Genomic DNA, 27,425 nt, shown 5'->3' with positions numbered 1-27,425 from the left:
TTTTTTTTAAAAGAGATGGGGTTCTATGTTGCCAAGCCTGGGCTTAAACTCCTGGGCTCAATTGATCCTCCCACCTCAGGCTCCTGAGTCACTGGAATTACAAATGCATACCACCATGCCCAGCTTTGAAATACAGGTTGAAATTAGGAAGTGTGATGCTTCTGGCTTTGTTGTTCCTGTTCAATATCACTTTAGCTATTTGATGATCTTCTGTTTTTCAATATGAATTTTAAAATTATTTTTTCATTTCTGTGAAAAATGCCATTGGAATGATAGGGATTGTGTTGAATATGTAGATTGCTTTGGGTAGTAGGGACATTTCGACATTATTAATTCTTCTGATACATGAACATGGGATAGCTTTCCATTTATATGTGTCTTCTTCAATTTTTTTCATCAGTGTTTTATAGTTTTAGTATATAGGTTTTTCACCTTTTTGATTAAATTTAATACTATGTATTTTATATTCTTTGATGCTATTCTAAGTGGGATTGCTTTCTTAATTTCTTTTTTAGATAATTTGTTGTCATTGTGCAGAAATGCAACTGATTTTTGAATGTTGATTTTGTATTCTGTAACCTCACTGAATTCATTTATTATTTCTAACAGTTTATATTTTTTTGCAGGGTCTTTAGGGGTTTCTATATATAAGATCATGTCACCCTCAAACAGAGACAATTTAGCTTCTTCTTTTCCAATTTGGATGGCTTTTATCTGACTAGGCCTTCTGGTACTACATTGAATAGAACTAGTAAGAGTAGCCACTCTTTTCTTTTTTCTGATTTTAGAGGAAAAGCTTTTAGCTTTTAATTGTTGAGTAGGATGTTGGCAGTGGGCATTTCATAGATGGCCTTTATTATGTTGAGGTATATTCCTTCTATTTCTAATTTTATATTGAAAGAATGTTGTTGTCAAATGTTTTGTCTGCATATATTGACACTATCGTATCATTTTTACCCTTCATTCTGTTAATGTGGTGTATCACATATATTAATTTCTGTTGAACCATGCTTGCATCCCAGGGATAAATCCCGCCCACTTGATCATGGTTTATGGTCTTTTTAATGTGCTATTGCATTCAGTTTCTTAGTATTTTATTGAATATTTTTGCATGTCTACTTGCCAGTGATATTGGACTGTAATTTTCTTTTCCTGTTAACATCCTTATCTGGCTTTGGTATGAGGGTAATCCTTGCCTTGTAAAATGAGTTTGAAAATGCTTCCCCCTCTTTAGTGTTTTGAAACAAATTGAGAAAGATTTGTATTCATTGTTCAAATGTTTGATAGAATTCACTGATGAAGCCATTAGGTCCTGGTTTTGCTTTTGTGGGACATTGTTAATTACTGTTTCAATCTCCTTATTCAACTTTTTCCACTGGTAAGAGAGCATAGTTTGAGATAAGCAAATGAAAGACTTCACCATTATTATAACGCCTAAATAATAATTCATTGTGTATATGATAGTCTAATTTATAAAACTCATCTTTTGAATATTCAAGTAGTTTTCAACTTTTTAAAATTATAAGCTCCTCTGTGATAAACTTTCAAGTATAAGTATCACTGGACACTTGGCATATTATTTCTTACAATAATGTTCTAAAAATTGGATTCTTGGGTAAAAATTTAAGTATATTTTTGGAAATGTTAAGATCTAGTTGAAAGATCAAAGTGCCTGTTAGAAAGGTGGTAACAATTGATACTCCCACTAGCTGTGTATGAGTCTGTTTCTGTTTTCTCACATATGTTTGCTCACACCTTCACCAGGATTGAATATTATCACTTTTTTCATTTTTGCCAATCTAATAAGGAAATAATAATAACTGATTTTTAAAGTTTGCTTTGATCACTAGTAAAATTTAGCAGTATTTTATGTGTGCAAATTTTCTGTTTATATCCTTTGCATACTTTTCTTTTGGGTGTTCAATTTAATTCTTTTTAATATACTTTGCAAGTATTTTCTGTTTGTTGTCTTTCAATGTTATTTGTGCATTTTTTTCTTAACATGAGGAAATCTTAGAATTTCTGTGTTCAAATCTTTCCCTTAGGTGTTAGACTTTCAAATAAATTTTCTGCCTCAAGATTCCATAAATATGTGTAGTTGCTTTCAATGTTTTATGATATTCCTTTCCCTTCCCCTTCCCCACTTAAAATGTGCATAGCTTTTTCAGTCTTTTATGTTAAAAGAAAAGAATTTGTTGCATGCAAGTATAATATTTCAACTTACCTGAAGTTGTTTTTTAACTCTGCTTAAACCATTTTTTTAACCTTTATTTTTATTGTGATTATTCTTTTTTTTTCTTTTTTTTGAGACGGAGTTTTGCTCTTGTTACCCAGGCTGGAGTGCAATGGCGCGATCTCGGCTCATTGCAACCTCCGCCTCCTGGGTTCAGACAATTCTCCTGCCTCAGCCTCCTGAGTAGCTGGGATTACAGGCACGTGCCACCATGCCCAGCTAATTTTTTGTATTTTTAGTAGAGACGGGGTTTCACCATGTTGACCAGGATGGTCTCCATCTCTTGACCTCGTGATCCACTCGCCTTGGCCTCCCAAAGTGCTGGGATTACAGGCTTGAGCCACCACGCCCGGCCCAATTGTGATTATTCTTATTCTCTGCTCTCTTTTCTTTTGTGATTTTTCAAAATTGAAAATCTTAAAAGCCATTTAAACGGCTTAAAATTCAGATAATAAATTTGTTCTTCACAAACTATTACAAAATCTTACCTTTTTTCTTCTCTGTTAAGCTTTTTTTTTCATATCTTTATTAGAAAGTTTCATTGTTTTAATCTTTTATATTATCTGAAAGAAATATATGTAATCTTTATTTTGATTACTAATTGCATAAAAAAATTTAAAGCTTTTAGCCTATATTTCCCCAATTTTCAGACTCGAGAGGGAAGTAATATAATTTAATTTCAGAAACAGAAATTTTAAAACTATACCTTATTCAATTCCCACTTCATAGTCTTTGTTTATCTGAAAGATATCTGAAATTTCTTGATTGCTACTATTAAGCTGTTATTTTTTATATATTATTTTATTTTGGTATGATTTGGCTATGTCCCAAATCTAATCTTGAATTGTAGTTCCCATAATCCTCATGTGTCATGGAAGGACCTGGTGGGATGTAATTGAATCATGGAGGCAGTTATCCTCAAGCTTTTCTAGTGATAGTGAGTAAGTTCTCATGAGATCTAATGGTTTTATAGGGGCTTTTCCTCCTTTTGCTCAGCACTTCTGCTTCCTGCTGCCATGTGAAGAAGGACATGCTTGGTTCCCCTTCTGCCATGACTGTAAGTTTCCTGAGGCCTCCCCAGCCCTGCAGAACTGTGAGTTAATTAAACCTTTTCTCCTTTATAAATTACCTAGTCTCAGGTACATCTTTATTAGCAGTGTGATAACAGAGTAATACACCTTTGCAAAAATAATTTTTGTTATTTGCCTTACATTTTATGATCACATATATGACAAATAAATATTTAACATTATTTTAGTTTATCTGGTTTCAGGGCTCACTGACATTTTATTCATAACACAGCTTTCTCATTTCTCAGCTGTATTTAAGGGTGGTATATTTCTGAGTCCTTAAACATCTCAGATGACTTTCTACGGCTTTGAAATCGGACCAAAACAATTTTTGAGTCACATCATTTTACCCTTAAAACTCTGTAGCTATCCATTGTCTTTTGGCATTTAAAGTTGCAGAGAAGACTGAACCCAGTTTGATATTCCCTTCCCTTCCCCTTCCCCTTCCCTACCCTCTCCCCACCTTCCTCCCCCTTTCCACCCCATCTCCTTTTTTCTTCCTCCCCTCCCCTCTCCTCCCTTCTTTCCTCTCTCCCTCCATTCATTCCTTCCCTTTTTCTTTTATTCTTTTCTTCTCTTTCTTTCTTGCAATCTTTTCTCCCTCTGCATATATACTTGTATTATTTTCTTTATTTCTGTAATTAGTTTTTTTTCACATGTGTCTATGATGTGGGTTCTTCAAATGGACTTTTGCTGAAATGTGGTGTGATACACTTCATTACAATTCACCATATCTAGTGCCCTTTCATGCAAAGTCAAGTTTGTCCCTGTGACTTACCTTATTCAATGACATATGAACAGGAAACACATGTGTTACTTCCAGGTGAAAGTCTGAAACCAAATTGTGCTTTTCCTTCCTTCCCCTCTGCCATAATGTCTGCAAATTTCCAAAGTAGATACTGTTTCCTCAAGAGCCTATAGTGTGAACAGTAAATAAACCTTTCTTGTTGTAAGACATTGTAATTTTGGAGACATTTGTTACCACAGCATAACCAAGCCCATTCTGAGTAACAGATATGGTAAACTTTTCCTTTAGGCATACACATGTCTTTTTCTTTGGCCAAGGCAGTTGTTTTTGAACTTTATGGTCTCAAGTTTAAAAGGTCTACCTCTCCAAACTTTTGTGTGTGATATGTCTATCAATATTTGACATATTAACAATTAAAACAGATAATTTAAAAATATTTATTAATTCACCTGAAAAACCCAATTATATCTTAGTCCATTATGAAAACTGGCTATATATTATGAAATACCTTTTTATTTTTACAAATCTCTTTAAGAGGGAGTATGTTAAAATGGTGAGATTCTTATGTCTGCTTCTTTATCCACTTTGCTGTATGACATTGTTTTGACTGAAGCATTTGAAGAAAACCCAGTGTCACCCAGCTATGTAATTAGAGAAGAGAGGGGATATTTTAAAAGTTTTTTGGATGATTATGGATATTTTCTTTGATATTTCGCCAAAACTTGGCAAGTGGTAATTTCTTAAAGGTGAGTTGCAACATGAACTGTGAAAATCATATTAATGATCTCTTTGTCCTGCATTACATTAAAATCCATTGCTCTGTCTTGCATTTAGAATGGATGCATTGGTCATTTAGAAAATATTGATTGACTGAACTGTGTAGATCTCCTGAATGCTGACACATTTCATTATACTATGTTAGAAAAGTCACATTGTTTAATATTGCTATCATTTTATCAGAAAAACCTTGTATATTGGAAAACTGCCAGATTCATAGTGGCAGATATACATTTTCCAAAATTTTAATTTTCCTTTAAAAGCCCAAGTTTTATCATTGGCAACAAATGCTGTCAGTTGTCCTTGAAGTGACAATTCACTTAGTTCATTTTTGAGATAAATATCTGCAACTGTGGTTTTTTTTTCTTCAGTTAATTCTTATCCCACCTCTTTTCCCTTTATTCCCTTTCTTATATATGAATACCCATAGTTGGTCAGTAAAAATGCAATTTCATGAAGGAAGTGGCTAATTCCACTGGCAATTAATTCACCTAAAAATAACCCCATTAAAACAGGAAACACATGTGTCACTTCCAGGTAAAAGCCTGAAACCAAGTCATGCTCCTCCCTCCTTCCCCTCTTCTGTGAGGACTACAAATTTTCAAAGTGGATACTGTTTCATCAAGAGCCTGTAGCGTGAGCAATAAATAAACCATTCTTGTACACTAATGGAGCAACCATTGTACTATGCTGTGTGGCATAGGATTTTAGGGTCTAACAAATTACCCCCAAATTTAGCAACTTAACACAAAAATAAACATTTATTATCTCACACAGTTTCATCACAAGGGTTGACTGGGGCTGGAAGATCCATTTCTAAGATGGCTCATTCGTGTACCTGACAAGTTAATGCTGGTTATTGGTTAGACCTCAATTCCTCTCATGAAAACCTCCCTGGGGCTTCTTAAGGGTCTTTATAAGCTGACAGTTGGCTTGTCTAGAGGAAGCAATCTAAGAGAGAAAGGAAAAATGTTATCGTTTATAACTTAGCCTTGGAAGTCATGCACCATTATTTTTGCAACATTCTGTTGGTTATAGAGGTCATCCCTGGTTAGTGTGAGAGAAGCCTATGCAAGAGTGTGAACCCTAGGAGGAGAGAATCCCTGGGGTGGCTTCAAGGTTGAATACCATACTATAATCATCACTCAGCATATCAAATGCTTGTTTGCAAGGGCCAAGATGTGATAAAATTAATACTTTTAATGTTTAACTGAGGACATTCTTAAATGCAACTGGCATTTTTAAAAACATAAGTGCATGGGTGTAAAGAAAGTAATGGCTACAAATACAGTTTGGTGCTACTGCCTTGATTTGAGCTAAGGTGCTAGAGTTTTTTCCATTATTGCTTTTGTGCTATGACTGTCACTACTAAAACAGTGAAAAAAGCAAATAACATCATCACTTTATGATGAAAATAGTTTTGACTTTGAGTACTCTCTGAAAGTGTCCTGGGACCCACAATGTTTGAAGACCACATTTTGAGAATTGCTGATCTAAGGGAAATTTTCTTTTATTATGTTTTAGATGATTATTTTCTTATTTGTTATGGTTTGCTTTTAAGGAATCTCAATTTTGTGTATGTCAGAATATGTTCCATGATCCTTTATAAATCGTTTTATCATTCTAGTCTAATGATCACTTTCTTTTAAATCTGAGAATGATTTTCTAGTTGTTTTTCACATTACTAATTCAATTTTCTGCAACATCAGTTTTGGCATTTACTATCCCCAATGAGGATTTTTTTACTCTTTTTGTGTGTTTTTTTTTTCTTCAGTGAATCTTTATCCCACGTCTTTCCCCTTTATTTGCCTTTCTCAACTCTGCTTTGTTGAAACATAATTCTTTCTATTCTCTGATTGCTGACTAATAGAGAATCTACAAAACACAACACCCCGCATCTACTTTTGAGATTCTTTCTGTCTCTCTTCAGCAAGCTCTACTTATGAGAACTCCTCCACATCAGATAGTGCGGTGGTTGTGGTCACTTCCCAGTGAACATCCTGAAAATGTACTTCTGTCACTGCCCAATCTTGAGCTTGTTACAGATCAGATCATTTTGAATCAGACAGTGGGAGAAGTAAGATGTCACATCTATTTTTTTCCAGGCTAGGCCACCTACAGGATCAAGCCTGGGTTTCCTATGAGGTGAGGTGAGGTGGAGAGATACTTTTCACAGTTCCCCTCCCTCTGACTTGTCATTATTGGAGATCTCGCTTTGATTCTGGCATTGGCATGCTTGCTAGACCTTGGTTTTTGGTGTTGTGGAATTTATAGCAGGGATGAAAAGGAGCAAAATTTCACTTTTAAAAATTTTGCTCCTGAAAGAACTTGAAAGATTATGAAGATTTATTTGGATTATAAAAGCAGCTTAATATAATCATTGCATATTTTAAAATCGGGTTTACAATTGGGTTTAAGGGCTGCATCAATCATAAGTGATAGCATAATCTGTTCTGACACTTTAGGGCATTTCATTTCTGTTGTTTTCTGTACTATAAGTTATAAGTTTTCACATTTAATTGAAATTATTATGTCCATGCCATGTTGGACTAATTTTTTTTTTCTTTTGAGATGGAGTTTTGCTCTTCTTGTCCAGGCCGGAGTACAGTGGAACAATCTCAGTTCACCACAACCTTACCTCCCAGGTTCAAGTGATTCTCCTGACTCAGCCTCCCAAGTAGCTTGGATTACAGGCATGTGCCACCATGCCCAGCTAATTTTGTATTTTTAGTAGAGACAGGGTTTGTCCATGTTTTCAGTCTGGTTTTGAACTCCCCACCTCAGGCAGTCCGCCCACCTCAGCCTTCCAAAGTGCTGAGATTACAGGCATGAGCTACCGCACCGGGTCTAGACTGATTTTTAATAGAATTTAAGGGGGTGCAACCCTTGCTCAACATCATCGTGGTTGATGCTCTCTAGTGTGGACTTTACAGTTTTAAAACCTTGGAACAATTCATGGTAAAAAGGTCTACGGAACACTGGGAGAAAATTCATTCAAATATTAATTGTAGCTATTTCTGGACAGTAGGGTTATAAGTACATTTAATCTGCTGCTTTATGTATTTTTGTATTTTTCAAAATTTTCACAAAGTTAATGAGTTAGTGTTTTCTTTTGTTTTTTGTCTTAGTTACACAGGTAATACACAAAAACATGTTTGTTGTAAAGAAATCCAATTAATGTAGACGAAACCAAATGTTTCACTTTCAGCCCTCTTCCTAGTCTCTTTGCCCATCAAAACCATGATCAATTTGGTGTGAATACTTCCAGTCGTTTTCCAATGTATTTATATTCTTATGTGAAGATATATGTGTTTATTTGAATACCCCACTGTTCTGCACCTTGATTTTTTCCTTTGTTGATAATCTTGAAAAGCTTTCCATGTGAGTATATTTAGTAGATCTATCTCATTCTTTTTAAGTGCAATGTCATATTTCATAGTATGGATACATCATAATTTGGTTAACCATCTCCATAATAACAGGTATTTTGTTTTCCTGCATATTCGCTATTATAAACCACGATTCAATGTATCTTCCTATATGAATCATTTTGCACAGGATATTTGTCATTTTTCTAAGATAAATGTCTTGAAGAGAAATAGTGGGTTAGAGGACACATACATTTTAACAGATGTAGATTGTACAGCCTTGAACTTGGGAACGCAAGAATGGGCCCCAGTGCTCCCATTTCAGCCTTGGGCAGAAAACCGTAGTGCTCCCAAGTATGATGGTATGCATAATGATAACAATATTTGGAGAAATATGTAACACTTGCTGTACCTGCTGAAAGATGAAGGCAGCTGTGGTTGGTGACTTGCTCTGTGTCCTCAGCACCAGGTGCCGGGGACCCTGATAAGGTCCTGACTGACAGTCATACTCTGATGGAGAGAGAGTCATGCTGAATTCTGGGATCTTTTCAGATGCATTTACTTTAGAAGTATTTATTATTATTGCAGATTACAAGAGTATGGAGGGAAAGAAGGTGGGAAAGGAAGACGGGAGATATTAGTGGAGAATCAGGGGATTCTGGTGTCATTGTTTTTCTCCAAAATGTAACACATGTTAGAGAGAAAACATTGAAAAATGAGTCATTACTTTTGAGTATTCAACATACTAGATTATTCATTAGAGACAATGCTTGGACTAGAGTTTTGCCTTATTCTTTCCCTTTTTCATTTAAGAGAGTGATAGAGCTGTTAATAAATGCCACTGAGTTTTTTAGTAGTGAGTATTGTTATGCTTAGCAAGTTGCAAAGGTCTACCTCCATTATAGACACCTGTACTCTAGCTTGCCACACCACAGTAGAGGCGATCCTCACTTGTTTGCTCTTTTAGTTCTTTCTGACGCGAGTGCTTTTGGCTCTGATTAAATGGAGTCAGCAGATCTTTTTAGATTTGTATTACATTTCTTTTCTATCTTTTTTTTTTTTTTATTTAATTGAGATGGAGTCTCGTTCTGTCACTCAGGCTGAGTGCAATGGTGCAATCTCGGCCCACTGCAACCTCCGCCGCCCAGGTTCAAGCCATTCTCATGCCTCAGTCTCCTGAGTAGCTGGGACTACAAGCAGGTGACACCACGCCCGGCTAATTTTTTTGTAGTTTTATTAGAGATGGGGTTTTGCCATGTTGGCCAGGCTGCTCTCAAACTCCTGACTTCAGGTCATCCGCCTGCCTTGGCTTCCCAAAGTGCTGGGGTTCATAGACTTGTATTAAATTTTCTTTCCACTTGGAGTCCTCCCATGTTCTACCTGCTGTGTGGGTGCTCATCTTGCTGTGGAGAGCATTTTGTCTGCCTCTCATATGCTGATGATCATGGTCTTCCTTAGAGTAAGCCATTGAATTCATATTATTTTAATAGATATCACACCTGCACATAGTTCAAACAGCAAAAAGCATAAAAGGATATAGAATAAAATGTTAGCTGCCCTCCCACACCTGTCAGTAAATTTCTCTCTATATATCTGTATATAATCTATATCTCTTCCTATTTATCTGTTTTTTACGCACATGTAAAACATACTATATCACCTTTTTTTCTTTATTATACATATTTTGATAATCATGTCAAAACACCTCCTTCTTCTCTCTTATTTTAAAAAATAACAGCTTCGTTTAGAAGTAATTTACATGCCATAAAATTCACGCTTTTAATGTTATCAATTGAGTGTTTTTAAAAATAGATTTACACAGTGTCACTATCTAATTCCAGAATATTTTCATCACCTCCAAAAAAAGCCTCATAGCCATGAACAGCCACTCCCATGCATCCCTCCCCCTGGTCTCTGGCAATCGTTAAAATACTTTCTGTTTTTTATAAATTTGCCTGTTCTGAGCATTTCATATTAATGGGATCTGTGGCCTTTTGTTTCTGGCTTCTTTAAAACACTAGCATAATGTTTCAAAGCTTCATTCATGTATCAGAACTTCATTTCTTTCTACGGTTGAATAATATTTCATAGTAGGAATATAACACATTTTGTTTTTCAGTTCATCAAGTGATGAAGATTTTGGTTGTTTCTACTTTTTGGCTATGGTGAATAATGTTGCTATGAATACTTAAGTGCAAGTTATTGGTAGGACACGTGCTTTTATTTCTCTCGGATATTGCTACAGTTTGGATGTTTTTGTTCCCCCCAAATTTTTGTATGTTGAAATCTAATCACAAATGTTCATATTTGGAGATGGGGCTTTGGAAAGGTGATGAGGTCATGAGCACAGAGTCCTCATGAATGAGGTTACTACCCTTACAAAAGAGGTCCCATAAAGTTGCCTTGTCCCTTCTGCTGTGCAAGATTATGGCACAAAGACAACCATTTATGAAGCAGAAAATGGGGCCTCACTAGACACCAAATTTGCCAGTGCCTTGATCTTGAACACCCCAGTCTGTAGCAGTGTGAGAAAATAAACTTCTGTTATTTATAAGCTACCCAGTTTAAGCCATTTTATTATAGCAGCCTGAATGAATTAAGACAGATATCTTAAGAGTAAAATTGCTGGATCAAATTATGATTCTATATTTAGTTTTTTGAGGTTTTACCAAGCTGTTTGGCAAGTGGCTGCACCATTTCCAAATGCCCACCAGCAATGTAGGAGGGTTCTAATTTCTCTATATCCTCACCAACAGCTGTTATTGTCCATCTTTTTGATTTTAACCATTCTAGTAGGTGAGAAGTGGTATCTTATTGTGGTTTTGGATTGCAGTCCTCTAAAGACTAACGATGTAGAATTTTTTTGTTTTCATGTGCTTATGGGACATTTGAATATCTTCTTTAAAGAAATAGCTATTTAAATCTCAGATCATTTGCTCATTTTAAAAATTGGGCTAGGCGGGGCACAGTGGCTCACGCCTGTAATCCCAGCACTTTGAGAGGTCAAGGCGGGCAGATCATCAGGTCAGGAGATGGAGACCATCCTGGCCAATATGGATGCCAGGCACTCTCTGCCTCCTGGGTTCAAGTGATTCTCCTGCCTCAGCCTCCTGAGTAGCTGGGATTACAGGAATGTGCCACCATGCCTGGTTAATTTTGTATTTTTAGTAGAGATGGGGTTTCACCATGTTGGCCAGGCTGGTCTCGAACTTCTGACCTCAGGCGATCTGCCTGCCTCGGCCACCCAAAATGCTGGAATTACAAAGGTGAGCCACTGTGCCCAGCCGATTTTTTTTCTTCTCCCTAGTAGACAATTTGATCTTTTTTTTTTTTTTCAGGCTAGGAAAATAATTATTTGTTTATGAAATCAGGGAATTTTACTATAATATGTACTGATGTTTATTTTGTATCCGTTTTCTCTGCCTTCCTTCTCATCCCCCACAATTGGGAAACAATATGCTCTTTCAATTCAAAGCTTCCTCTTTTTTTTGATGAGTCTCTTGAACTACAGTTTAAAATATACCTTTAATTTAGCTCCTTACTTCAGTTCTCTTCCTATGTGACCATTATAATGTTTTATGTGCTTTGTCTGTTTTTCAGTTAAAATTGAAAAAACTTTAAAAAATGTTTTGTTGGTTTATATTTCCTAAAATAATTTTTTTATTCTTGTGTTTATGTCCATTACTATGTTTTCAGGAATTCTTTTTCTCTCTTGTACTGCTTCCAATGTAACCTTTTTTAGTAATGATTTATTCATTTTACTTCTTTCTTGAGTTCTACCAGTTCATATATCATTTCCTTATAATCTTCTAGTAGCTTTTCTAGCTCTTTGTTTTTGCCTTGTGCTCGTTTTGTTAGTTGTAACTGTTTCCAGTTTTAAAAATTCATAGCAGCATGTTGATTATAATTTTCATCTCCTTTCATGTTTTCTAATGTGGATTCTTTGTCACTTATTCTTTCAGTTTCTGTATCCATTTTTTTTCTTGTGACATTTTTATATAATATTTTCTTACAAAAATTCCTACTGTTTCAAATATGAAAAGTTCCCCCTGGACTAGCTGTTTTTAGGAAGTTTCAGTGGGGGAGATCAGGACTGTGTTTTAGGCCAGCAGGAATTGTCCCTGGTTTCTCATTACTCAGGGTTTTGTACATGTGGGTGAATCGTTTTAGAATTCAAACTTCTGTCTAGTCAACAGAGCTTGGCAGAAATAGGGCCGCTTGTAATGGAGGTTGTTATTCCTCAACAATGAGTTGTTTCCTGCAAATGTAGTGTGTGTGTGTGTCTCCAAACTTTGTATTTCACATTTATATTTACTCTTTGTTATTTTTGGGTTGATTTCAAAGATATAAAAGGAGCAGGACTATCATTACTCTGCCATTAAAAATTGGACATCTAGAATACTTATGTCACTATCTTTTCTCTCTAAATTATATGAAAAGGGGTAGAGATCATTTTTAATGCATTGCTAATCCTCTGCTTTGCACACAGTACCCATACTAATAAATATTTGTTTTATATTTACATAAATACAGAGTACTTATGGGGGTAAATAAGTAACTTTTTGTAGCAGATGACTCCTTCAGTGTTACTTGGGAGAACTGTCAATCATCTTTAAATAAGTGAATTCTTGCTATCACTTACTTATCATGCTACATACAGCTACTCATTGAGAAACAGCTTTATTGCAAATCGTTTCTTGGAATTTCGGGCTAATACATGAAATGAGTTTTCTATCTCATAGTATCCTAAAGTATTTATTTCTTAATTGGCAGATGTCAGGACATCTTATTGAACCTCAGTTTTGGCTGCCTCTGAGGGGGGCCACCTATCTCTCAGTATACTCTTAGGCCACTCAAAGTAAGTTTCAGCTGTTTCACATGCTCTATGTCATATAGTAAACTCTTCCAAATACTCTCCTTAAATTTGTTAAGTCTGTCTAGTTTGGTGCCGTAACAAAGACTTAAACATCCATAAATTTTATTTTAGTTATATAGATCAAAACTGGGAATACCAACATAGTTAGAAAAGACTGAAATAAAGGTGATTGTAGGGATCCCATGCCGAACAGAAAGGGCCTCCCTGGTGACCAAATTCAAATGAAGCTTTCATTTCTAAGCTTGGTTTTCACTCGAGGATCTCCTGACACTTATTGGAGATGTGGTACCTGGCACTCAGTGTTTGTTGAATTAATGATGGAATGGTGCCATAGAGTAGATCAAGTTGTCTGGAACAACTTTCAGCAACCAAACTTACAAGATGCTCAAGTGCAAATAAGAAGGCAAATCTTTTTAATGAAAACTCAAAGGCAGAAATAATTTCAACTTGGTCGGGTGCAGTGGCTCACGCCTGTAATCCCAACACTTTGGGAGGCCGAGGTGGGCAGATCACCTGAGGTTGGGAGTTCGGGAATAGCCTGACCAACGTGAAGAAACCCTATCTCTACTAAAAATACAAAATTAGCCGAGAGTGGTGGTGCATGCCTGTAATCCCAGCTTCTCGGGAGGCTGAGGCAGAAGAATTGCTTGAACCTGGGAGGTGGAGGTTGTGGTGAGTCAAGATCACACCATTGCACTCCAGCCTGGGCAACAAGAGCAAAACTCCGTCAAATAAATAAATAAATAAAATAAAAATTTCAACTATGCTTCCATGAAATCATGAAAATACTCTCACAGCATCCTATGATATTATAGCTAAAGGGATTTTGGAAGACATCCATTTTAAAATAAAAAGTGTATAGCTTGGAAAACTGAGTCCCATAGTGGGGAAGGGACTTTCCCAAGATCTCCCAGCTGATGCTTACAAACCTGTTTGCCAGTCTGCAAGTTTGTATGAGCCCTAAACAAAATATGGCTACCACCTGCATCTCTCTTCCTTCCTGTTCATTTGCTTTCTGGATATGAACACTTTTAAACAGGTTTCTAAGATGGTACATTTGGAATTAACCTTTATATAAAAGGGAATTGAATGTCTGTAAATCTCCAACTTGGTCTCCTCTTCAACCCATGTTCACCCACCACCTGAAAAAGAAACACCAAGTACACCATTCATGAGCATTGCTTCTCTACTGCATTTTAAATGCCAGATCTAAAATAAACCTCAAAGTCTTGTTTGAAAATGAATTTATGGAACTCACACATTTGAAGCTCAGCATTACTGTGAAACTTAGAGGTCCTGCCCTCACTGGTGGAAATTCACATGTATTCAGACTAACTTATTCCAGGTCTGCTTCTCTTAACTCATTTTGTCATTAAGTATTCACAACTTCATCTTTATTCATGTCAGCCAAGCTTTTTATTGCCCTGCCGTTGCTTTTATTAACAGCAAAGTGGATGTGTTTATTTACACTTGGGAAATGAACCGAAGTTTCCTGGTGGTGTGGGTCTCATTCCAAGTCACCCAATGTACTTATCTTAATTAGACTCAACACAGATCTGAAGTTTGCTTTTCTTCCCTTTCAGAAGTAACTTCTGGAAAGTGTGCAAATAGAATTCAGCAAAAAGATGAAGCTCAACTTGTGGTGCTTATAGTTTATTGATTTTTTTAAAAAAAGAAAATATGTTTTGAAGTTTGACAGATGATACGCTGCAGCCCTGAACAGTAGTATATAAACTAACTCTATTCAGCAACATTTATGATAAACATAAATTAATAATTTTGATAAGTAATATGGCTTCTTCCATGTTAAAGTTTATAGAGTGGCAAATATATGGCTACAGTGAATAAAATAAATGGAACATTTAAATTGCTGTTTTAAAATGCAGCAAAACACTCGTATCTGGCCTGAAAACAATGCCAAATGAACTTTAAAAGCCATACTTATTTCTTATATGAATTTTCTAATTTTAAACCTCCATCTTATATCCTATGTGAAATGCTCTATGTAATGAATTCAAATGCTTTAATAGAAATAACTGAAACATTAATAAGCAAACAGGAATTTTAAAGACAAAGACAACATTGTATCTCCAACTTAAAAAAAAATAACATTTGGAGAAACTAAGCTAATAGATTTCTGTAGGATTGTGCAGCTAATGGATGACAAACGTGTGCCTGGAAACACGTTTGCAGACACCACATTAGTGCTCTTCGCACTGTCTCCTGCGGTGATTAGAACCCTGTATTTTTTTGTTTTTCCTCCAGTTTTATTCATTGCTATCATGAGCCTGGTAGCCAGCCTCTTTTCAGGTTTATAGGAATCACTTGTCTTCCAGTGCTTAACATACACACACATGCCGAAGACACGACTGAGTGTGCAAAGAAGAAAAAAGATCATCTTTCAGATGAATGTGGAGGACAAAAATGGGCAGTAGGCTGGGCTTCTCACTGTCTGTCTTCATTTCATATCTGTGTGTCCATCCATCTGTCCATGCAACAGACATCAATGGGTGCCAGCTATTTTCCGGGTCTTGTGCTGGTTAAAGAAGGATGCTGTGGTGAACAAAACAGACATGGTTGGTGCCTTCAAGGCGCTTCCAGCCAGTGGGGAGACAGACATCAATCCAATGGTGAAACGAATGCTTGTAAAATTAAATGAGATTAGTGCCAGGAAGAAAAGAACACACTATTTGGGGGCAAAGGATTTTTGCTGAACAAATGAATGTGGTCTGAGATCTGATGAACAAGTAGGTGTTAACTACGTAGAGAGCTGGTAAAGAATATTCTAGGCACGGGGAAGAGCAGGGGTAGAAGAAGAAGGATTTCAAAAAGCAAAGATTTCAGTCCTGGGAGTGAAAGAACAGTGTGGCTGCAGCCCAGAATAAGAAGTGAAGACAGTGTGTACATGACATGCTGGAGAATTGGAGAGGGAGGGCAGCAGACCATCAGAATCTATGTGGGTTATCATTAGGAATTTGGTTCTGTTTAAAAAGCAAGGGGAAGACATGAAGGGCATAAGTGATCAGATTCAAATTTTGAAAGTCATTTTGGCTGCCATGTGTTAGACATAGGAAGAGGGATAGGCCATTGCAGGCATCTCAGAAAGAAGCATGGAAGCTGAAACAGGAGGTAGCCACGATAGGGAGTTGTGAGAACAGAGTCAACGTCTGTTTAGAAGCAAAAATAAGCAGAACTGGGTGAGGAATTAGGGTGTTAACAAGGGCAAATGTCAGTGAGGCCTCCCTAGTTTCTGGCTTGACAACTTTGTTAGTCTGTTTTCACACTGCTAATAAAGACATACCTCAGACTAAGTAATTTATAAAGACAAAGAGGTTTAATGGGTTCGGAGTTCCACAAGGCTGGGGAGGCCTCACAGTCATGGTGGAAGAAGAAGGAAGAGCAAAGGGACATCTTACATGGTGTCAGGCAAGGGAGAGCATGTGCACGGAAACTCCTCTTTATAAAACCATCAGATCTCATGAGATTTACTCATCATCACGAGAACAACACAGGAAAGACTTGCCCCCATGATTCGATTACCCCCCGGGTCCCTCCCACAACACATAGGAATTATGGGAGCTACAATTCAAGATGAGATTTGGGTGGAGACACAGTCAAACCAGATCAGCAACTATGCAGACTGTGAATCCACTGTGTACTAATAGAGTGCCTCAGGAAAATCGCCTGACCTCTTGTAATTTCTTAATTTGTAATAGAGAGCTAATAAAGTGCGACCCCTCAGAGTTTCTATGCAAAGTAAGAGACTTATAGAAGTCACGTGTAATATGTGTAGACTGGTGCTTGGCATATGGTAAACAGTGTATATTAGCTATCATATTATTAGTTTTGGTATTTACTGAGGGGAGGAATACTGGCAGAGAACCAAGTTTGAAGGGTTGATAACATGTTCAGTTTTAGACACACTGAACATGCATCCTCTTGGAGACGCTCAAGTGGAGATCTGAAGTGTACAATTAGGGCACTTTTGAGCACTAAGTGTTCTGACATTTTGGATGGTAATGAAGCTGTGTGCATTGAGACTGCCCAGGGAAGAGACACAGGGTAATAAAATGAAAGTTTAGGATGGAGTCATTGAGGGAAAATAAAATGGGAATGTAGAGGAATGAAAGCCTGCAGCAAGGTAGCAAGACCCAGCCAGAGGATTAGGATTAAGACAACTACTTAAGGCAGCGCCTCACCATGGAAGCCAAGGGCAAGGGGGAGGGTGACTGTTTAAGATGAGGGGGTGTTGCTGGCATTGAAAGCTGACGAGAAGCTTTGTCTGATGAGGGCTCAATAAAATCTGTGGGGGCGGGGGCAGCGGTTCACTCCTGTAATCTCAGCACTTTGGGAGGTTCACTTGAGCCCAGGAGTTTGAGACCAGCCTGGGCAACATAGTGAGAGCCCATTTCTACAAAAAACACACAATTCGCTGGGTGTGGCGGCATGTGCCTGTAGTCCCAGTTACTCAGGAGGCTGGGGTGGGAGGATCTCTTGAGCCCAGGAGTCGGAGGCTGCAGCCAGCTATGAATGCACTACTGCACTCCAGCCTGGGTATCAGAGTGAGAACCTGTCCATAAAAATTTAAAAAATCTGTGGTGTTTTTTTTGACATGAATCATCAGTGTCGGAATGATGGGCTCACAAACATCTTTAGGATTTGAGAGTAAAGGGAAGATGAGAAGGTGGAGAAAATTTTTGTTTCGATGGAGAAGAGAGATAACTCATTCTAGTGAGACAAGAATGCCTGGTCCCTGGCTCAGTTTCTTCCAGCGATTTTTACACAAATGGTGTGCTCTTATGTCTTATGAGTGACATTGTGTTATGACTAAAGAATTCTGAGGAGCAGTCCTCTTTTCCTGGACTAGGAGTATAGGATATTTACAACAAAGGGAACCAGAGAGAGCTCACTGGTTCTGGATCCACATGGAATTCTTGGAACTCCGTCACTTCCTGATAAGCGTAGGAATCCCCAGGACAGCCTTGCAAGTCTCATTCCACCCTGAACGATCTGCCTTCTGTGCTGTCCCTTATGTAGGCTGCAGGGCCCCACAAGGTGAAAAGGCACATTTTCTTACGGGGACTTGGCACAAACACTACTGCTTAGGTAATATTCGCCCGGATATTGTGTTCTTAGAAGTATGGAATCCCGGGATTGAGGTGCTTCTGAAGCTAGTGTGTTTTGTATATATAATCTAACTGTAACTGGTGCCCCTGTGGCCCCAAGTTTGTATAGTACCAATAAAAAGAATGAAAAGTCCCTCAGAATAATAGAATTAAAAACACCTCCAGTTTTTCTTAGTCTCTTGAAAAGTCTCCAAGGGGTGGTTTGGAGGAAGAAGGGGGAGATTCTTAATGCATGGAAAAACTTCTTAAAAATTCTTTTCCATGTCTCCTTCTCTAAGTATCCTTCTCGCGGACTGCAGCTGTTCCCATAAACACAATACTCAACTCAGTAGAACTGAGATTAAGGAGATATTCCTTTTCTGTGTGGGCTGCGGCATCCATTGTGGCAGTCCAGGGAGCTTGTGGGGTTTAGAGAAGAAGGCCTCAACCTCACAANATGGGTTGTGGCATCTATTGTAGCAGTCCAGGGAGCTTGTGGGGTTTAGAGAAGAAGGCCTCAACCTCACAAAAAGGAGTCAGGAGGCCCAAGTTACTCACCTACTGTGTGACCTTGGTAATTAATATAACCTCTCTGAGCCTCAGTTTCCTCATCTGTAGGATGAGGCAAGTACCCACCCACTGGGGTATTGTGAGAGGTAAATGAGTTAATGGGTATGAAACCTGGGAAGCATGCTCTAAATGTGCCATATGACCTCTTGGGCTGGGTCATTGTGCAGCTGGTGATGATTCAGGTTTTCTGGTGGCTGAATGTGTGTACATGTTCACTCTTTCCTGCAATGCAGATATGCGTCTATTCATGACCTCCAGCTGCCAAAAGCCCCGAGAGAAATTCTTCTCTCCTATTTGAAGCCTCTTCTGTCAGTAATCTACATTTTTTACTCCACTTCTCAGGTTCCGGTGAATGAAATCTTTATCTTTTGTTACTTTTGCAAAGATATGTCAAGTGGGTTCCTGTTTAAGGGAACTTCCCTTCAGCCTCTTATCTTAAAGACCAGGACTCCTGCACTATCCACAGCAGCCTTGGATTGAACAGGTATGGCAGCGTCTCATTTGTAGGGAGGAATATTTGGAAGGAGTATCTGGAAAGAGCAAAGATTTTATTCATGCATTGCTGCTGTCCATTTGCAGGCCAAAGCAAACCTGTAGACAAAGTTGGATTCAGGCTTCTGGGTGTTGATCAACTATAAGGTCGTCAGAGAGATTACAGAGAATATGAGGAAGGGAGTCTCATGATGGGCCTAATGGGCCCCAGCAGCTTGGAAATCTGCATGAAATGTCATGACATCTGCCCTGCAGTGCAGGTGGCCGTTGTTGAGGTGCATCTGACAGGGCCTTGCTGCCGTTCATGGCCTTGTCGCTAAAAGAAGACTGGCATTGCGGCGGGCTCCGCCTTATCTGTCAGGTAGCCTGGCCTGCGGGAAAGCCTTAAGGCTTTTCTTTTTCAGGCTCAGGGTAGGTGTCTCCTGAGGCGTCTGCACAGAGGTCATTCCTGAAAGCGTATTTTTCCTCTCCCTTGACTAATCAAGGATCGAATTCCCTAGTCTACCTCTTTGGTGCAGTGAAGGACTGGTTCAAGATCATACCAGATTTACCATTCTTGGCCAAACTCATTATGTATCAACCACTGTTCTAAGCTCTTTAACTTATTTAATTCATGTTAACAAGCCTATAAATCTTGTTAAATTTGAGACCTGAATTTTATTGATGGGAAAAACTGAGGCACAGAGAGGCTAAGTAGTTAGTTCAAGATCACTCAGCTATAACAGTAAATGGAAGAGCCAGCCTTTGACCCTGGATACTCTTTCTCTAATGTATATGCTGTTTACCACTACCCTCCAGTGCTTCTTAAAGAGAAGCCTTTCTTTGTTTAAAAAAAAAAAATAATAATAATAATAATTTAGGTTGGGCGTGGTGGCTTACGCCTGTAATCCCAGCAATCTAGGAGGCTGAGGCGGGCAAATCATCTGAGGTCATGAGTTCGAGACCAGCCTGCAACATGGTGAAACCCCATCTCTACTAAAAATACAAAAATTAGCTGGGCGTGGTGGTGCGTGCCTGTAGTCCCAGCTACTAGGAAGGCTGAGGCAGGAGAATCACTTGAACCCAGGAAGTAGAGGTTGCAGTGATCCAAGATTGTGCCACTGTGCTCCAGCCAGGGTAACAGAGTGAGACTCCGTCTCCAAAAAAATAAAAAAATTTAAAGACAAGGTCTCACTATGTTGCCCAGGCTGGTCTCAAACTTCTGGGCTCAAGCGATCTTCCTGCCTTAGCCTCCCAAATTGCTGGAATTACAGGCTTGAGACACTGAATCCTGCTGGAAAGCCTTTCTTTACCATGATATAAAGCATAGACAATCAAAATGAAGAACACATAAAATTGACATAATGGGACCTGCTCATGGGGATGAGACAGGATTAGGTGCTGTCATCAACATACAGCACTTCGCACGGTCCTTGGTCCTTGGCCTGTTGTCATTGTTTGATGGCAATGATAGAGTAAAAAACAAGCCTGGAGCCCAAGGGAGTTGATGGACTTTTCCAAAGTCACGGGGAGTTGGTGATCAACTGTGGTAGAAAGCTGGTACCTTGGATGGGTCTAGTGGATGCTTAAGCCATTACTCCTCCACACAGAATGTTTCAATAACGCCATTCAGCAAAATGTCACAAAATCTGTACACTTGTTTCTGAAGTTGTAAGAACAAATTGTAGCCGGCGCCACGGTGCCCGTAATTACTGTGGTCACCAACGACAAACAGGCTCCTTGCTTTTGCCGGAGCAAACAGACAGCAGAGGCATACTTGGGTTCTTTTTAACATGTAAGAATCTTCTGGGACTTAATGCCGCCAGATGTCAGAAGAGTTAATGGCAGATGTGGTTGTGGAAACGTTCTGTATTTTTAGACAACCTTTAATTAAAACACTTTGTATGTCTCAGGGACCAAATCATACGCTGCCACTTGAAGGCTGTCAGAGGGGAAGAAAGTATACAAAGCTTCTAAAAGCGGCGCTTTGCTTATTTTTATCTGAGATGGAGTGAGGGAGCCTGTGCAGGGACAAAGCCATCTCTTGCTACAAAATTATATGAATTTAATACATGGGTCAAATGTGCAAATTGTTCAACACATTCTGTTTAACTGCAAGAGTCAGTGAAATCTGGGAGGTCAGTCTGAGGACAGTGAACTTAGCCTGGGCCTCCCCACAGGTTCATGATCTTCTTAATAAGGTTGATACAATTGCTTATTGGCTTTGAGCACCTAAACATAAAGTGATTTGCAAGATTGCTTGAATATCCTCACATACATATATACAGAGAGAGGGAGAGAGACAGAGCCTTGCTCTGTTATACAGGCTGGAGTGCGGTAGCATGATCTCGGCTCACTGCAACCTTTGCCTCCCGGGTTCAAGCGATTCTCCTGCCTCAGCCTCCTGAGTAGCTGGGACTACAGGTGTATGCCACCACGCCCAGCTAATTTTTGTATTTTTAGTAGAGATGGGGTTTCACCATGTTGGCCAGGATGGTCTCGACCTCTTGACCTCATGATCCACCCACCTTGGCCTCCCAGAGTGCTGGAGTTACAGTCGTGAGCCACTGCGCCAGACCAGATTGTTAGCGTTGGAGGTGATCATAAATGGGTCTGAGGGGTCAGGGCACTTCGACCTGGCTGTTTGGAAGCAACTGTGTTAGAACGTAAAAGTAGTGTTCTTATTGCCAAGTTATGCACACAACAAAATTCCCTGCTACCAAACTACTGCTCCCTCACTCTTTCTGTGGTGGTTTTAAAATAAAACCACCAAGTGCAAGTTCTCTGATACTCTTCTTTCAAGGGGTGGAGTCTAATTCCCCTCCTTATGAATGTGGGCTGGACCTAGTGACTCATTTCTTTTTTTTTTTTTTTTGAGGTGAAGTTTTGCTCGTGCTGCCCATGGCGCATTCTTGGCTCACAGCAACCTCCGCCTCTTGGGTTCAAGCGATTCTCCTGTCTCAGCCTCCCAAGTAGCTGGGACTGCAGGCACACGCCACCACGTCCAACTAATGTTTTTGTATTTTTAGTAGAGATGGGGTTTCGCTGTGTTGGCCAGGCTAGTCTGGAACTTCAGACCTCAAGTGATCCACCCACCCTGGCCTCCCAAAGTGCTAAGATTATAGGCATGAGCCATCCAGCCTGGCCCAGAGCACTTCTGAATTTCTGACCCACAGAACCTGTGACAGCATGCATGTTTGTTGTGTTAAGTCACTAAGTTTTGAGGGTAATTTTAAACTCAGCAATAGGTAGCCAATGTGTTCCCTGGCTTCCAGCCCTTCCCTCACTTTTACTTTTTTTTTTTTTTTTTGTTTACTCATCATTTCTTCAATGAACTTCATCACATTCCTGAGCCTCAGCCACTCTTTAGGAAATAATGCCGATGATGGAGATAGAGCAGTGGTAAGGGGCTTTGGTATTAACGCCCACATGAGTGTGAAATTTAGTCACTCTGCCTTTGAAATGCCCCCTCCCCCAACACATACCACATGCCTAGGAGTCCCCCGCATGCCCATCATTTCCAAAGCTTACCCTTTCCCAGAGCTGCCCCGTGGGACGCACAGACTCCTGGTGAGTGTGGTGAACAGTCAGCTCAGTGCCCTCCCAGCTGGAAGAAGAGCTTGTTACCAAAGGTCTTCTCCAGCCTTTGGTAACAGTAATTTTTCAGTAAGCTGCAAGTTTGCAATTTATTTTTAGAGATTTTTCACAATATATCCTTAGCGACAACAAGGTCTCCTGCTTGTTTCTTTCTTTTTCTTTCTTTTTTTTTTTTTTGAGACAGAGTCTTGCTCTATCGCCAGGCTGGAGTGCAGTAGTGATCCCCGCTCACTGCAACTTCCTTTTCCCGTTTCAAGCAATTCTCCTGCCTCAGCCTCCCGAGTAGCTGGGACTACAGGCACACACCACCACACCCGGCTAATTTTTTTGGTATTTTTAGTAGAGACGGGATTTCACCATGTTGACCAGGATGGTCTCGATCTCTTGACCTCGTGATCCGCACGCCTCAGCCTCCCAGAGTGCTGGGATTACAGGCGTGAGCCCCTGCGCCTGGCCCTCCTGTTTTTTTCTTTATGTTTTTGGGATAAGTAGGATGAACACTGTGCCTACAGCATCGCAGGAGCACAAAATATTTTAGTCCTTCCCTTTTCTCCTAGATGACTTTGCAGTTCAGCCTGGCCACCTTTTTACGGTGCCATCATCTTTATGGGCCTCTTGTCCCTGTTTTGGCGACACCAACCTGACCATTCTAAAATACTTGGTTTTCTCTTCCCCAGAGTTTAGGATGCTTCAAGGGAAAGATGAACCGGGGAACCGCCGCTGCGGCTATTTCTCATCTCGGTATCCATCCTGCTGAAGGTAGGCGTGTGGCTGTAAATTAAGTTCCGACATATGGGGAGGGCTTTTCCATGGCATGGGCCATATGTTTCTTGGGAAATATTTTGATCTCAAGCCAAAATATAGTCACCTTGGAAAATGAAGGGAAACCGTTTATTCAGAAAGAGCACACAAAGAAAATCAAGAATTTTTTGACAATATATGAATAATATTTAAAACAAGTAGCAAAGGATCTCAGAATGTTTGAATTTTTTTGCAAGATAATTTAATGTAGCAAAATTAGTGGCACCTGAACTGAATCAAGTGCTGGGGTTTGAGGTAAACAATGTGTGTAACCAGTTTCTTCCTAGAACAGGATAACGTGCCCTTACCTTTGGTGTTGGTTTGGATGCATCATTCTTGACATTTAATAGATGTAGATATATTTTAAAAAATGAACAGGTTGAACTTCAGTGAAGAAGGGGTGTCAGAAGTAGGAATTTGAAATATAGTAATAAAAAAATAACTACAGGGGGAAATACAGTGAAAGAATCTAAGAGGTTTTTTTGAATTATGAATTTAGTTCAGTGAATTTGGCTTCAAAAATTGATTTCTTTCTTTCAACCCTCCACTTAGTTCTTAAGGTGGGCAGAGTTCATTTTATTTGCAAATGTGGAAGGCATTGTAAAAACCGTTAATGGGGCTCCCTCCCACGAGGGAAACAGGGACAGCCACAGGCAGAGGATGCTGGGCTTCTTCCAGCTGGGAGGGCACTGAGCTGACTGCTCACCACACTCACCAGGAGTCTGTGTGTCCCGTGGGGCAGCTCTGGGAAAGGATGCTTTGGAAATGATGGGCACGTGGGGGATCCCTAGGCATGTGGTATGTGTTGGGGTAGGGGGCATTCCCAAGGGAGAGTGACTTAGTTTCGCACTCATGTGGGCGTTAATATTGTAATTCAGGACACTGTTGTGGGCCCATTCTCCTCATGCCGAACTACACACGAGGGTGCTCCAGTGATGTAAAGAGAACAGACGCCTGGCCCGATCTCCTGGAGGTTGCGATTGGGCTGGGCAGGGGTGGGAATTTTAGCGCTTGCAGAGCTCCGTGGATCATTCTAACGCAGCATCAGGACTAGAAACGACCCTGATGGAGGGCAGTGGAAATTCACAGCAGGAGAGCCAGCTCAGAGAAAGCACCAGAGAGGCCTCCAACACCATGTGGCCTTAGCGCTGGCCACCACAGAGGTGGAGCTTGTGCACATGCCGAGATGGCAGAAAGGGAAGGATTAGTGATTCCATTAAGGAGTCACTTTCCAGGTTCAGGAGTAGAGCTAGGAGTTGCTGTCTTCCGTCTGCACCAGTGGTTCCTAGAGAGAACGCAGACTCACAAGGTGGAGGTGTGGATAGAAGAAAAGCTTAATGCTGCCTCCTGTCTCTCCTGGCCTGATGGGGAAGAACGAGGATTTGGGTGGTATTCCCACAGCCCCTGGCTCGCTTAGGAAACCAGCTCTTTCTCATCCACTCAGAGAAGAGGTGATACCTTCCCTATGGGATCTTGGCAGGTGCCAGAGGAGTGGTGTGCCTCAGGCTGTCCCAGAGGGAGAACCACTGGACCCTCTGATTTACAGAGTAAGTAACTCTTATTGACAAGGGCCAGATATGGTGAAACTTGGTTGCCAGGGCATAAGTGATGCACCTGTTCTTTCTGAATATATAACTGAAAGCCAACTTACCTACTTATATTTCAAACAAAGCACTGAGGACTACATTTGAAGTAATGTATCATACTTAGCCAGCTTTATATTTAAGACCTATAGACAGGACTACATGACCGGTAAAAAGAGCAGAATCTTGGCTCATTTGAGTCTAACAAGCTGCCATTTGCCTGGAGAGTGTTAGGGCTTTGGGAGGGGATCCTTCTGGGGATGTCTCATCAAGATATTAGGCAGTTTTCATATGTGGGCACTAAAAAAGCTAAACTCATAGAAATAGAGAGTAGAATAGTAGTTGCCAGAGTCTGAGAAGAGTGTGGAGGAGGGGAGACAGGGAGAGGTTAGTTAATGGTTATAAAATTACAGTTAGATATGAGGAATAAATTCCCATGTGCTGTAGCACAGTAGGGTGTGTGCTGAAGTTAACAGCAATTTATTGTATACTTCAAAATAGACAGAGGAGACGATTTTGAATGTTCCCAACACAAAGAAACTATAAATATTTGATGTGCTGAAAATCCCAGTTACCATGGTTTGATCATTATACATTGTTTACATGTACTGAAATATCACATGTACCCCATTAAAGAAGAGAGATCAGGATATCTGGTGGAAAAAAAGAGTATATGCACAAGCATGGGGCCGGGCATCGATGGGGGAGAGTAAGGCAGAAATTGGGTCTTTGATAATTTGGCTGGCGTTGAGAGTGTATCAAGGGGTAGCAGGAAAGATGGTAGAACGGGATTGGTGGTGTGAGGTTACAGAGGGTTTTGAGAACTAGGCCAAGGAGTCTGGTTGTGATACGACTAATGACTAGAGCCTTCTGGACAAGCATGTGATGTTACCTCTCAAAAAGCAGTCCAGGGCAGAGAGGCTGGAGGTGAAGGCATTGAGAGTGAGTGTGGTCCCTGTGTGGGATCTAAGGACCAGCGTGGGAGAGTGGTGGTGAGAACTGAGAGGGTGGGACTGTTGGGTATGACAGCTCATCAGCTGTAGGGAAAAGGGAATAAAAAATGACTCTCAAGTTACTGGCTTGGGGACAGGGCCAATGGGCGTGTCATCAACAGAAACAAAGGAAAGAGGAGAGAAAGCAGGTTTTGATGTGGGAAGGTTCAGCTTTGGATATACTGAGCCTGAGACACGGGCAAGACATGGGGCTGGGGGTGCATAGCAGGCCATGGGAAAATCAGGACCAGGAAGGAGAAAGACCTGACATTGTGGATGCAGGATTCATTTACATGCAAGTGATGGATGGAGCCAAGTGATTGGTGGGCATTGCAAAGACCGTGGAGCGAGAGAATGAACATCAACAGTGGATTAGACACCCTGTCAGGCACTGCACATTATCTCAATCTTCAAAACAGCTTTATGAGATAGGCCTCATTATCCTCATTTTATAGATAAGCAAACAGAGGCTCCAGGCTCTGCAGTTACACAGGCAGGAAGCAGCAGTGCTGAGATTCAAGTCTGGGTCGGTATGACTCCAGTAATCTTCTTTTTCCACCCCCAGCATTCCTTAAACTAAAAATAGCTTTTAAACCAAAAAAATTAGGAACGAAGAAAACTCCAAATAAAAGACAACCTTTTTGAATTGAGTATATTCAGCTACATTGTTCTTATAGTTGCATTTTGGAAAGTCATCAGGAGCACATAGACCAAGGGACTCTCAAAGGACTAGTATGTTAAAAAGACTGTAAACTCTGAAGCTGTTCTGATGCATATGATTTTAATTCTGACTCTACCACTTACTGGTCATTTTATTTATTTATTTATTTATTTATTTTTAGTAGAGACAAGTTTTACCATAGTGGCCAGGCTGATCTCAAACTCCTGACCTCAAGTGATCCACCCACCTTGGCCTCCCAAAGTGCTGGGATTATAGGAGTGACCCACCATGCCCAGCCTCACCATTGTAGTTAAACTGCCTGTATCTTAGTTTTCGCCTCTGAAAATGGTGGTCTCAATCATTGTCTTGCAGAGCTCTGCATGTAACAAGTAGTTTCTGTAGATGAAACACGTAACACAGTAGCTGGTATATATTAGTTGCTCAATAAATGTCAGTGTCTTCTCTTCTTTTTCACCTTCCCAGTAGCAGGTTGTTCAGAAACCAATTATTTCTTCTTTATTTAAATGACGCTCTCCCTTTGGGCCCCAGGGAAGTTAAGGTTAGTGATAGGAC

This window comes from Cebus imitator, unplaced genomic scaffold (assembly GCF_001604975.1).
Source record: "Cebus imitator isolate Cc_AM_T3 unplaced genomic scaffold, Cebus_imitator-1.0 Scaffold295, whole genome shotgun sequence".
Lineage (NCBI taxonomy): Eukaryota > Metazoa > Chordata > Mammalia > Primates > Cebidae > Cebus > Cebus imitator.
Note: the sequence above shows the minus strand (reverse complement) of the source record.